An 11993-nucleotide genomic window follows, 5' to 3' on the forward strand; every position below is an offset into this window, starting at 1 on the left:
GTTGGGACGCGCCAGTCCAAGGGGCAGGGGCGAGAGCGTTCATTGTACACCCGGGAAATCGAGGCTCAGAAGGAAAGACCTTCGCCCGAGGACAGAGCACGTGCAAACGCGAGAAACCAGACCCTCGGCCGGCTTGTACCTTCCCCGTGCCCCTATCGCCTCTCCGATTGATCTTAGACGGGATACGGATAATTGAGCTGTAAAATAGCCGCGAAAGGGAGGACGTCGGAAGTCCCGTCCTGATATTTTAGGAATACAGGGACCTGAAACTAATGGGCCTTCTCTGGCTCAGCGCCGCCGCCACGTGGTGCACAGACTGCCGAGCAACGGAGTTGGGCCCGAGCGCCCTAGGGGTGCGTTTGCCATCCCTGGAGGTGGGGAGGCTGCAAGTAGAGATGTCTCAGAGGGAAGTCCAGGCCTCCGATTTTGGCATGGTCACTTTGAAATATCTGTAAGACCACAAAGGGTGTCACCTACCTGCTTCATACTATGAACACTGGGAGGGGGGGTCATGCCTGGATTAGTATAAATTCGGGAGTCGTTAGCCTACGCTGTTAGTTCCAGTCATGATGCTGTGCGGTACCATCAAGAGAAGGAGTGTTAGTGGAGAAAGGAATGCAGGGCTGAGTACTGAACCAACCCAGGATTTCTTGCAGACAGGAAACAAAGTCATGTTAGCAATTTAACAATCCTTCAAGAATTATATTACAAAAAGTCTTAGGAGTTACCATCGGTGACTTTTATTATTCCTATGACTATGAATGTGAGGGGATAAAACCCAGCTTCCAACGAGTTAGAATATATACAGTTATGAAACTGGAAATGGAGTGTGTGTAAGAATATAGTAATTTATCCTCCATTTACCCCATGGTCCCAAGCACATAAGCCGGTGAGAATTATGCCTGGGCTTGCCTGGGCGTCCCCCGCCTTATCTCTAAACATCCTGACCCTCCCCCAAAGCAACAGGCTGAGCGGATCTGCCACAATAAAAGGCACAACGCTCTGCACCACGCTGCTGCTCCCTCTCTCTTTGTCTCTCTCTGTCTCCCTGCTCTCCCTGCTCTCTCTGTCTCTCCCCAGCCCCACCCCCACCCCCGGGGCAGCCACTCTCTCTTTTAGATAATAAAGTCTCTTGCGTGGGCCCGTGTCTCCTGAGTTGTTCTGGGTAAGGAGGGTCGCGGCGAGATACCCTTTCATTGGTGCCGTGACTTCGGATGAGGCTCTCCCATTGACTTTGCTCTTCCTCCGGGAACCTGAGCTGCTCTGGGAACCCGCACTGCCCGATCCTCCTCCACGGGCTCCCTGCCCACTTCCCCGGTCGCTCGTCTTCTCGCCCAACACCGGCCTTCGATTTGGTGAGTCTCCCCTTCATGGTCGACTTAAATGACCCTTTGGAACCTGGGAAGTGACCGTTGAGTGTCCGGCACCCCCAAGGGCTCCTCTGGGACAGGGGCACCCCCAACCACGACTTTCAGAGTCACGGTTGATCCCCATAGTCGACCCTTCTCTGCCTCCCCATGGTGAAAATCCTCATCCACTGAGGCCCGGTCTCCCTTTATCTACATATCTACTCTACTCGTAAACTCCTGGTACCAGGTACCGAGCCTCCTCGGCGTTTTTGCCTCGACCCCGCAGTTAGAGGTGGTAACGACCCCCTAATTGTGCCTGGTCTTCTCCGTAACCTTCTCAATTGCTCTGGGACGCCTCAGTGACTTCTGAACGGTCTCGTTCTCACCATGGGATCTGGCCCCTCCGTTCCCGCAGATTCACTGCTGGGGTGGTTACTCAATAATCTAAAGCCCCTCCACCTCACTCCAGACCTCAAACCTGTTCGCTACTGTAATGAGATCTGGCCACAATGTCCCTTAGACAATCAGTCTAAATGGTCCCCCAATGGCTCTTTAGATCCTAAAATTCTCCATGACTTATACAACTTCTGTGAGCGCACGGGCAAATGGAAAGAGATCCCATATATCCAGGCTTTCTCCTACCTCCGAACCAAGCTCTCTCTCTGTCTCCCCTGCAATCCTAAACACCTACTACTTGCCTTAAAGTCCACACCCCTAAGCTCTTTTCACATTCCCATATATCCTCAACTGCCTATAAAACCCCTAGGCAATGCACCACCACGAGCTCTCTTGTCCCCTCCTGGCTCACGCCAGGAGCTCTGTCTGTCCTCTCACTGTATCATTACATCTCAATCTGTATGTTTGTGTCTAAGCGTGTAAATGAAAAATATTTTTCTACCTCCGGATGGTATTAATAAAAATTGATTTAAAGACAAGCGCTTGTAAAAATTGGGTATTCTAAAACTTCCAGAAAATTCTAATAGAATATATTAAGTATTAATGCTAATTTAAGTTGAACTGAATAGACATGTCCTTATGGTTATCAGCTGCCTAAGTTTACCTAAAATCATTTAAGTTGATGGTATCTGTTAAATCTTTCAAAGAAAAATGCTTAAAGTGAAGTGTAGCTTTGTCTAATGTGAGTAACTATTTAAGCAAGTGCCTTAAAACTTTTAACAGCTTCCCAAAATCAAATTCAAAAAAATGATTTTTACCTCTAGTTCACTCTGATATTTTCCAGAGGGCCCCTGGAACATGTCAGAGGAATTTTTTCTCATTGGAGAAAGTATTTGGCTAATTTGGCTTATTTATCTGATATATAATTACCTGCTTAATTACCTAGAAAGCACTGTCAAAAGGAATGATGCTAAACTTTGTTACTGAATGTTTTGTGTTACAGAAATATCCAAATTTCCTTATGACAACTGTCTTACAGTAAGCTCTCATCAGATCTTTAACCATTGTCATTTGTAAGTCTTTTGTCATCTATGCTCACTGTTTCATTACTCCTAAACTAGTAAAAAACTAGATTTCAGCAGAACAGGTATTAGTTACATAAGATTAAGTAAACTAAGGAAGATGATTTTGTGGCTTTTTGTTTCAAATGTTGTTGATAAAGTGTTTTAAGCTTTTTCTCTTAAGCTGATAACAGTTTAGTAAATGATTGTCTTTATAAGCAGAATTGAAACTTTATCTTTCTCTCTACCTGATCCCTCCAGAATTTAAAAACTCTCAGTGACTATTTTTATATTTCATGGTAGTATGTTTATTTGCACAAGTTCAATAAGAATCTGCTTTCCTTGTAAGAGGACCAATTAAAAACACTGGTTATATTACCAAGGCTTTGACTGGAATGTCATACCTGAGAGACACGTGTAAACTCAGATATGAACAGACAGCTTTAAGGAAGTAAGATTGACTTTATAAAGCCAACAAAGCCCCTTGGAAGAACCGGCCTGGTACCTTGCTTACAGAGTTCCCAGCAGCCTTATGGGTGAGTAAGGAAGGTCACTTCCTGGCACGTGCAAGAACCTCAGGAATGTCTTGAGAACCTCAAGAAGAGAGGAATTCACCCAAATGTACAGGTACTGCAGGCACAACCTGATGGCAAGTCTGGCTTGGCTTTCTGGCCTCAAGAAGCCCTAAAAAGTTCAATCTGAAATTCCTTACAAAAAGTTCCAGCAAAGCACATTTAAAAGATCCCATGTAATCAAACTACTCTTCTTGCTGCACATATGCAAATAATCAAGCCAACTGTTAATCATTTTCTTAATCTGGCTACTTCTAATATAAATGAGGGTGATTTTAGAGAAAAGTTTTGTTTCAATAATGCAGTCTTATCTATATTAAATCCTAATACTAGTCATTGAGATGTAAACTCGATCCAGAATTCTAGTTTCCCCATGATACCTGGCTATGATTCTCAGTTAGAATCTTCATATTTGTAGTTCTCATATTCAGCCATGCATTCTTAATCTCATCAAGTTTGTCCTTCCAGAATGGAAAATCCAACTCCAGATGGTGCTACTTAACCCAATAACCATTTGTTCTATCTTTCCTAGAAGCCACAAAATTGCAAATAGTAATAGAAATGAAACCCAGAATAGAAGCGCCAGCCTTCCGAGGCCCTCTCAACTGACCAGTGATGGAGACCTGGCTGCACCCTTTACTGAGACCCCTCTCAGCAAGAAAGAGTCAGAGCCATCATTGCCCCCTTTCCCTAGCAGCAGCTAGAGTCTCCATCTGTAGAGGGGGGAATGAGACAGGGACCATAGGCTTAGAATAAGGTGAGAGTCTCTAAAGAAAGTAAGGCAGGATATTTGCAGTCAGAGCAACGTAACTACATGCTGGAAACCACCCCCTACTAAAACTATGAACATTAAGCTCTAGAATCATTCTTCAGTGAGATCAGTTAATGTTCCCCAGATAAAGAAGAGTAGCACATGTTTTATTATGCTAATCATTTGTAACCATGTATAAGATTCACTTTAGCATACTAAAAGGCCCAGGCCTATGTGCCATCTTTCCTCCTTCAGATCTGACTGAGGTAATTTTGCAAACTGAACAACTAATTTAGCATGCAGACCCAGCTGTAGACGGCATAGTAAAAGGCAGGATTCTTTAGCAAATAGACAATACCTCAGCCCACCTTGGGGGCTGAGCAGGCAGCCTTTTGATATGCTCCCAGACCAAGACGCCCGTATTCCAGAGAGAAATCAAGGCAGGAAATTCCTTAAGTTAATTTTTAATATTCAGAGAACACTTAACAAGTCCTTCCCCAAGGCTTTAGAGATAGTCCCCACCTTTCTGGACAGGCTCTAGCACAATACCCCAAATCCCTTACTCTCTCAAGCTCCACCCTCCTTCAATATGTAGATGATCTCCTCCCCTGCAGTCCCTCCCTACAAACCTCTCAACAGGATACTATTCTCCTTTTAAACTGTCTCTCAGAACACGGCTATCTATCGGGTCTCACCTCCAAAGTTCAGCTGTCTGCCGCTCAGGTCACATACCTGGGAGTTCAGCTCTCCCCGCGCTACAAGGCCATTACATTACCATGGACAGGAAAAAACTTCTCCAAACCATGCCCGTTCCAAACACCAAGCAACACCATCCCTAACTCCCAAATGGCAAAGACCATACACAGTAATCCTTTCCACGCCAACTGCAGCTAAACTCCAGGGTCTTCACCATTGGATACACAGCTCCCACCTTAAGCTGTTTCTCTCCCCTTATTCCCCTCTGTTAGGCGGAAGGCATCAGGGGAAAGGGTGAGCCTGCTAGACAAGCTCAGGCCTCCCCAAGTGAGGCAAAGAGACCAACAGGTTCTGGTCCAACAACATTCCAGAGCCTGATTGGATAACCCTCCCAACTAGAGCCCTTCCCCCAAGCTAAAGGTTCAGTGGTAACTCTCCAGTACCTGGCAATAGGCCAATAAGAGACCCCCACATACCCGAGACGAGCCAATCCTCGTGCCAATGTACACCTTTGCTCTCCCTCCCCCTGCCTTCTTTAAAAACTTGCTTCCTGCCCTGCTGGGGGTGACTTCCCCGGCCTGTAGTTTCCAGACCGGCAGAACATCCCCCGGGGATTGCGTTCAAATAAACTGCCTGGCCCTTTGTTGCCTCTCTTCGCCTGCTTACTGCAGTTGGAATTTATCTTACACTCTCGCACCAAATCTCCCACAGGTTCCTACTCCACCACCGTGACGGGGCCTCTTACTCTCCGCATTTCGGGCTGCTCATCTCCGCTTCCACTCATCACTGAAGAAGTTTCTGCCTGCACGGAGTCCTAAGACCTCCCTTGCAACCGCCATGCGTCATGCCTCAGGAATATTAACCATGGTCTCAACACTTACTCTCTCACCAGACCCATCTTCCCAACACCAGCCCTTCTCTTTCAGACTGTCCAACAGATTGCACCATCAAGGATTCCCTTTGCCCTACAGGTAGCTTTGCTGCCTACACATATGTCCCCAAAAATGCTATTAATTCAGCCACCCTATGTGAACATAGCAATCAGCCCAAATGCAAAAAATTTCTAACCAAACCTTTAACCAACTTATATTACAGGATTACCAACCCCTCTCCAAAGACCATGATCCTTATTGAACCTGGAAAATGCCATCGCCACTGCAGACCAAGGGCTCACCTGAGGACTGCCCCCCATCAATACAAACATGACCTTCATCGCCCCTAATCAGCAGGAAGCAGTTACTGAAGACTGACCTTCACCCCTTCCCAAATCCTCTACCGCTTACAATACAGAAAGGGGAGGAATGTAAGAATATAGTAATTTGTCCTCCATTTACCCCACGGTCCCAAGCACATAAGCCGGTGAGAATTATGCCTGGGCTTGCCTGGGGCTTGACTGGGCTTACCGCACCTTATCTCTAAACATCCCGACCCTCCCCCAAAGCAGCAGACCAAGCGAATCTGCCCCCCAATAAAGGCACAACGCTCTGCACCATGCTGCTGCCCTCTCTGCGCTCTCTCCCCCCCACCTCTGTCCTTTCTGCTCTCGCTGCCCTCTCTCTCTCTGTCTCTTTCTCTCTCTCCCTCCCCACCCCCTCTGGGGGTGGCCCTTTCTCTTTCAGATAATAAAGTCTCTTGCATGGGCCCATGTCTCCTGAGTCATCCTGGGTAAGGAGGGTCGCGGGGAGACACCCTTTCAGTGTGTTTGGCCCTGCTGTCTGTCACAGACAAAACTACATTACAAAGGAGTTGACCTCTCTCTTCTTTTCCCCTCACATCTATAAAATGGGAATCACTACACACATTGTTCTTGTAAGTACTCACGTTTGATTTTTTAAAGTAAAAACAGTAAGTGTTCTATGTAAATAGCAGGAGATGAGACAAATCGTCCTGAAGAGGAATTCCAGATGATCCATAGTCCCTCCTACTTCAGGCAGTGGAGCTTGATTCCTTCCCCTTGTGTTAGGCAGGAAAGCAGATGAGCGGGGTGGGGGGAGAATAAGGCCAGTAAGACCCACTGGAAGGGGATCAAAGAGTTAACCAGTTAAAAATAGAAAGCTCAGAAGGCCAGGAGCAACCTGACCCAGATTGCTGAATACTCCTCAGATAAAGAAACCTATCTCAGCCTAGCCTGTGTCTTCACGGTGTCAGTCAGCACAGACCTTTGTAAGACTGACTTTGGCACCTGCTCAAAGGCCCAGCTTCTTCAGGAAGAATTCTATCTTAAAGCTAAGACTGCATTCTAATCAAACAGGCAGTGGTCAGCCCACCTTGGAGGCAGGGCAGACAGTCTTGATGGATACGCATCCAGACAGAAGCTGATATTCTGGAAAGGAATCAAAGCAGTATACTTCTTGTGCTACGTTAAATAAAAGAGGAAAGTTAATGTCTTATCAAAGATGAACATTCTGGGACCATTTAGCAGGTCCACACCTGGCTCTTTGTGGTTTTCCTGAAAATCTTCAACCGCCTGTAAAACCCCAGACCCTAAGCCTCTTGGTGAACTCCTGTCTGAGGTCACCCGCACTTTTTCTCTAAGTAACTTTAAATAAAACTTTTATTCTGCTTCATTACTGTGTCTCTGCCCTTCAATTCTTTGTTGCAGTGGGGACAAGGACTGAGGAAAATACACAACGCTCCCCTAACACTTGGATTGGCCAACCTTAGTGACTAAGTGTGGAAAGAGAAAACCAGTAACTTGACAGCAGAGGAAACTGGCAGATAGCACCCTAACCAATTGATCAAGATTAGCATCATTAGCGATGTCCTGTTGAAATCCTGCACCATTAGGCTGCAACAAGGACAGTTTACCACTTTGATGTCCTTCCCCAAACCCACAACTCTGCTCATGACATATGAAATACCCAGTGAGTACCCAGCAAAAGTGGGTCATGCAAAACAGAAAATGATGAAACAACTGTCAGAGATGAAAGGACACTGAGGAGACAGGACTGTCACCGAGTCCAAGCTCCTGCCGCTTGCTGCACTACGTACCAGCAGTCAAGCAACAAGGTGTTAGGGCAAGAAAAGTAATTTTTTTTTGGAAACCCAGCAGACCAAGAAGATGGTGGACTCATGTCCTAAAGCACCGTCTTAATTCAGTGCTCATTTCAAGCTTGTTTTATGTTAGGCGAAGGGAGGGTGGGCCAGGGAGTGGCTGAAGGCTGCAGATATCCGGGCGCCAGCGAGGGTCCACGGAGAGCAGAGAAACTCCGCGTTCTTGGTTGTCCGATTTTCACCGCCCCAGGTCTGGTCACGACGTTCCTGAAACTGACAAGGTGACCGTTATTCGCGCACACATTTCCCCGTCTCCCGGAGGAGGCCAACTTCGGGTAAGAAGCTATTAGCCGAAATCTCAAATTGTAAGCAAAATTCCTTTTTAGGACCCAGCAGCAAACCTATGTGCAGGGCTGCGTGGCTGAGCAGAAGCCCTTTTTCTTTTTTTTTCCCTTTTGGCCCAAAGGTAGCAAAGGAGACAAACACAATATGAAGGAAGACATGCCACTTTTTCACTTGGTTACAGGATGATCAGATAGATGCAACCGGCTGTCCTGGACGGGATCATGCAACAGAAGGATATTTGCAAAAAAAATAAATAAATAAGCTGGTGAAGTCCAAATAGTGTCTGCAGTTTAGTTAACAGTATCATATCAGTGTTAGTTTCTTAGCTTTGACAAATGTGCCACAGATCTGTGATGTGAGGTGGAGCTGGGTGGATGTTATATGGGAACTCTGCACAGTCATTGCCATGTTACAGAGAATCTAAAATTGTTTAAAACTGTGAAGTATGCAAAGGGAAAAATTGGTAAAAAATTTTCTTTTTAATTTAACCTAAAACAAAAAGAGCAAGAAGAGACTACTGGCTTGACAAGGAGTTCTGTGGACTCGTTTCCCAGCAAAACTGGTGAAAATTATTTTTTAAAAAATATTTAAGGTGTCTGGACACATTCCTAAGGTTCTACAAGAAATGGACATTTATTGAAGGTGATGTACTACGATTCTGTAATTGTAACGAGAGTCTTCAGTACCTGAAATGAGATAATCTTCCTCAACCTCAGTTCAGTGGGTACAGGTGAGAATACAAGGACCCCTCACTCCCAAGCCCGATCAAAGGGCTTTCTTCCCAGGAAATGCAGGAGGTCAGCATATCCCATACTGCCCCCAGCTGCTTCCTAAGGCTAAATTCCTGCCCAGTGTGGCCCCAAAGGTGGGGGGCTCCATTCTTCCCCACAGCACCACTTCTGGAATGGAGGTCCAACTGGGGCGCCAGCTGCTGAGCATCCCGGAACCTGTCACCCTTGCCCAGCTCAAAAGAAGTGTTTCTGCACTAGGAGAGGGCAGCTGAAAGGACAGGAGGCTAATGCCCACCTGTACCCCACTGATTCCACAGCTTCCAAAACGGGGGTATCAGAGAGAAGGGGGCCGTCGTTTCCATTCTGAGCTCAAGAGCAGTGGCTCAGTAGTTTTGCCCGGGAGCAGAAGAGGAGAATCTGGAGACAGATGGGAGTAGCTATACTGGGGCAGAACAAATGTCAAATACCAGGGGAACCCAAGAAGCCTGAATGTTTTCGTTTAGGGTGTAGAGCAACTTGCCCCAGAGCATCGCTGAGAGCAGTATAGTTCCGAGCCCTCTCCTCAAACGCTGCGACTGGTCTCCGTGGTTATCCGTAGGTGGAAAAAGCCACCGGCTCTCAGATTCTCTCTGGCCAGGAAGGTGATAAATGGGTCGTGACCCTGGAATTCTGTGACTTGCTGCTTCCAGTTCGAACCCGGCACCACTTCAGGGGGAGTCACCCTCTCACAGGCGTCTGCTCCCGTGACCTCCTCCTTCCGTTCCTCGTAGGATCTCCCATTCTCGTGGAAGCAACGTATCTTAATCCCAAAGCAAACACGTACCAATTCCAGACCAGGGCTCTCACCTCAGGACTGAAGTTCGCCCTGGAGCCACAGGCTGGTGTCCGGGAGTGGAGAAAGGGGACTGGCAGGTCAGCCACGGCATCTGACCCAACGGCTCTAACAATGGTGCCAAGGGACCAAGGGCAGTGAGTAGCCTCGTGGTAAAATCCACTCAAACCTCTACAAATACTTCCTAAAGTAGGGGGAGAGGAGAGAGATTGAAAGAAAATGCACATGAGCCAGGAAAATTATATTCCAAGTTCCAGAACTGAGGAAAGGGAGTGTATTTCAAGTAGGGAATGACGAACACAATCGAGTTGGGCCAATAGCCCCCCCAACCCCCCCAGACAAAGCCTCCAGGGAGTCAGTACCACCCTGGCCAGAGCTGTGAGGAGGTGGGCGGACTGGGGGAAGGGTGTTCCCGCGGCAGCCTAGAGGTTTGGGGAGAGGTAACGTTCAAGTGGAAACAGTACCAACAGACAAAGGGAGCCCCAAGGGGTCCTCAACGAAAGGGAGAGAGAGGAGAAGACAACGAAGTCAAGGTTTCCCTAGAGACGTGGGATCGCAGTGGTGGCGTCTGTCTCTGAAGCCAAAGTGTGAGGGATCTCAGGGACGGCAAGAGCGAGAAATAAAAACACGCACACGCACAAACGTACGGATGAAAATAAGCCTGTAGGTGGCCGTGACGACCCCCAAGGCAAGTCAGGAAGAGATTCTACTGCGGGGAAGCAGGTGATCACAGGCCGAGGATGGTCCCAGATACCATCAAGATACGATCAGGGGCATGGGGAGGAAGTAGAAGGAGCAAAAACAGCAGAGATAATGAAAGAGGACACAGCTACGAATGCCCAAGAGGTAGGACAAGAGGGTGGTAAAGGTGCCTGTGAAGGGGAGGATAACCAAGAACAAGAAACGGAGCAGGCAGGGCTAGGTGACAGCACCCAGAAAGGCTTTCTTCTTCCAAACCTCAAGAAGTTGAAGAAATGGCACAGGGAGAATATCTGAAGTCTTTGTGTATTTAGGGACCTCAATTAGTTGTGCTCGGTCATTTTCAGAGGCGTGGGGCTAGGAGGATGTCTGGAACATTCTTTCTGAAATACCGACGCCACAGGAGATGACTGGGATCTCGCGGGCACCACCGTCCCCGGAATGCCTGCGCTCCCCTCTCACCTGGGCAGCCCCACCGGCACCGCTCCGTCCCGTCCACGACTCTCGTTCTGGCTTAGATAACATCCGCCTTGGTGCGCTGAAACCTGTTATTTAGAAGTGACCTAGAAATGGCCAATCTGCTCTGCTAACCTCTTTAAATTTACCACCATACTAATGTTCTGAGGTGGATTATTTTAAATTGTAGGTTTTATTATTAGGGAATGGTAATGTCGACAGATCAGATGACTGCCACTGAAGAGACGGTGCGCCGCTCAGAGTTCCCGAGAGAAGGCACGCCGCAGCATGCGGGGCTCCGGGGGGGGCCCCAGGGCCATCCAGGAGGCCGGAGTGAGGGCACAGCATGGGCAAGGGTCCTCACTGTGCTTCTCACTGGAAGGACCAGCAAGGAAGCTAAGCAGGCTGACAGGTTTAGGATCGGACAGCTGGAATCATGTCAGGAGGAACTGCCCTTACTTGCCTGCTTCCTGGACCTGGATTGATCAGAGCAAGGAGACAGCGGCTCCATGACGGGAGGTAGTTGAGGGGTCCGGGCGGTGGATGGCTTGGTTTGCATGCGAAAGGCTTGCTCACAGAGGTGTCCTCTGATACCTCTAGGAATTACTAGCCCTGGGAGGAGCAGTCTGTCTGCATCAGCAAGGTGCCAGATGCCGAAAACATCAGAATGAAAAGACATGCTTAATACACAGATCTCCAAATTAAAGAGAAGCGGAGTATACAGGAATTTCCTTAACGTCATCCGGCAGGTAAGAACAAGGCTGCGAAGTTATAAACACGCAGTCTGACTAGAGGGGCCATGCTCTTAACGTGGTTCCAAGGAAGGCAAAGGTGTCCACTTACAATCTGGCTTAGACCCTTCAATTGTGAGGTGTGAGTAAACAGATCTCAAAACTCAAGGATGACATAGTTGAATATCCCAGAAGTAGCTCAACTTCCCACAAGTGAGGCAGGAAAGGCGGTCTGGAGGCCGGAAGTGGTACCCGAGTACAGAGGGAGCTGCTCCTGCTCCAGGCCAGATGCCCGTAGGTCCCGGCACCGCACCGGCTCTCTCCGGGGAGGGCGCCCTCCGTTGGAGCCAGATGCTCCCACTCCCTCCCAGTGAAACCTA

At 48.0% G+C, this 11993-nt stretch overlaps 1 long non-coding RNA gene across 1 annotated transcript; it reads left to right on the top strand.

Moving 5' to 3' along the window:
- Positions 1-917: 917 nt before the first annotated feature.
- On the top strand, positions 918-7392 carry LOC130682249 (uncharacterized). The gene is made up of 3 exons (XR_008995472.1): positions 918-1355; positions 5537-5796; positions 5921-7392. It is a non-coding gene; the product is annotated as an uncharacterized LOC130682249 (long non-coding RNA).
- Positions 7393-11993: the final 4601 nt, after the last annotated feature.

This window comes from Manis pentadactyla, assembly GCF_030020395.1.
Source record: "Manis pentadactyla isolate mManPen7 chromosome 15 unlocalized genomic scaffold, mManPen7.hap1 SUPER_15_unloc_1, whole genome shotgun sequence".
Lineage (NCBI taxonomy): Eukaryota > Metazoa > Chordata > Mammalia > Pholidota > Manidae > Manis > Manis pentadactyla.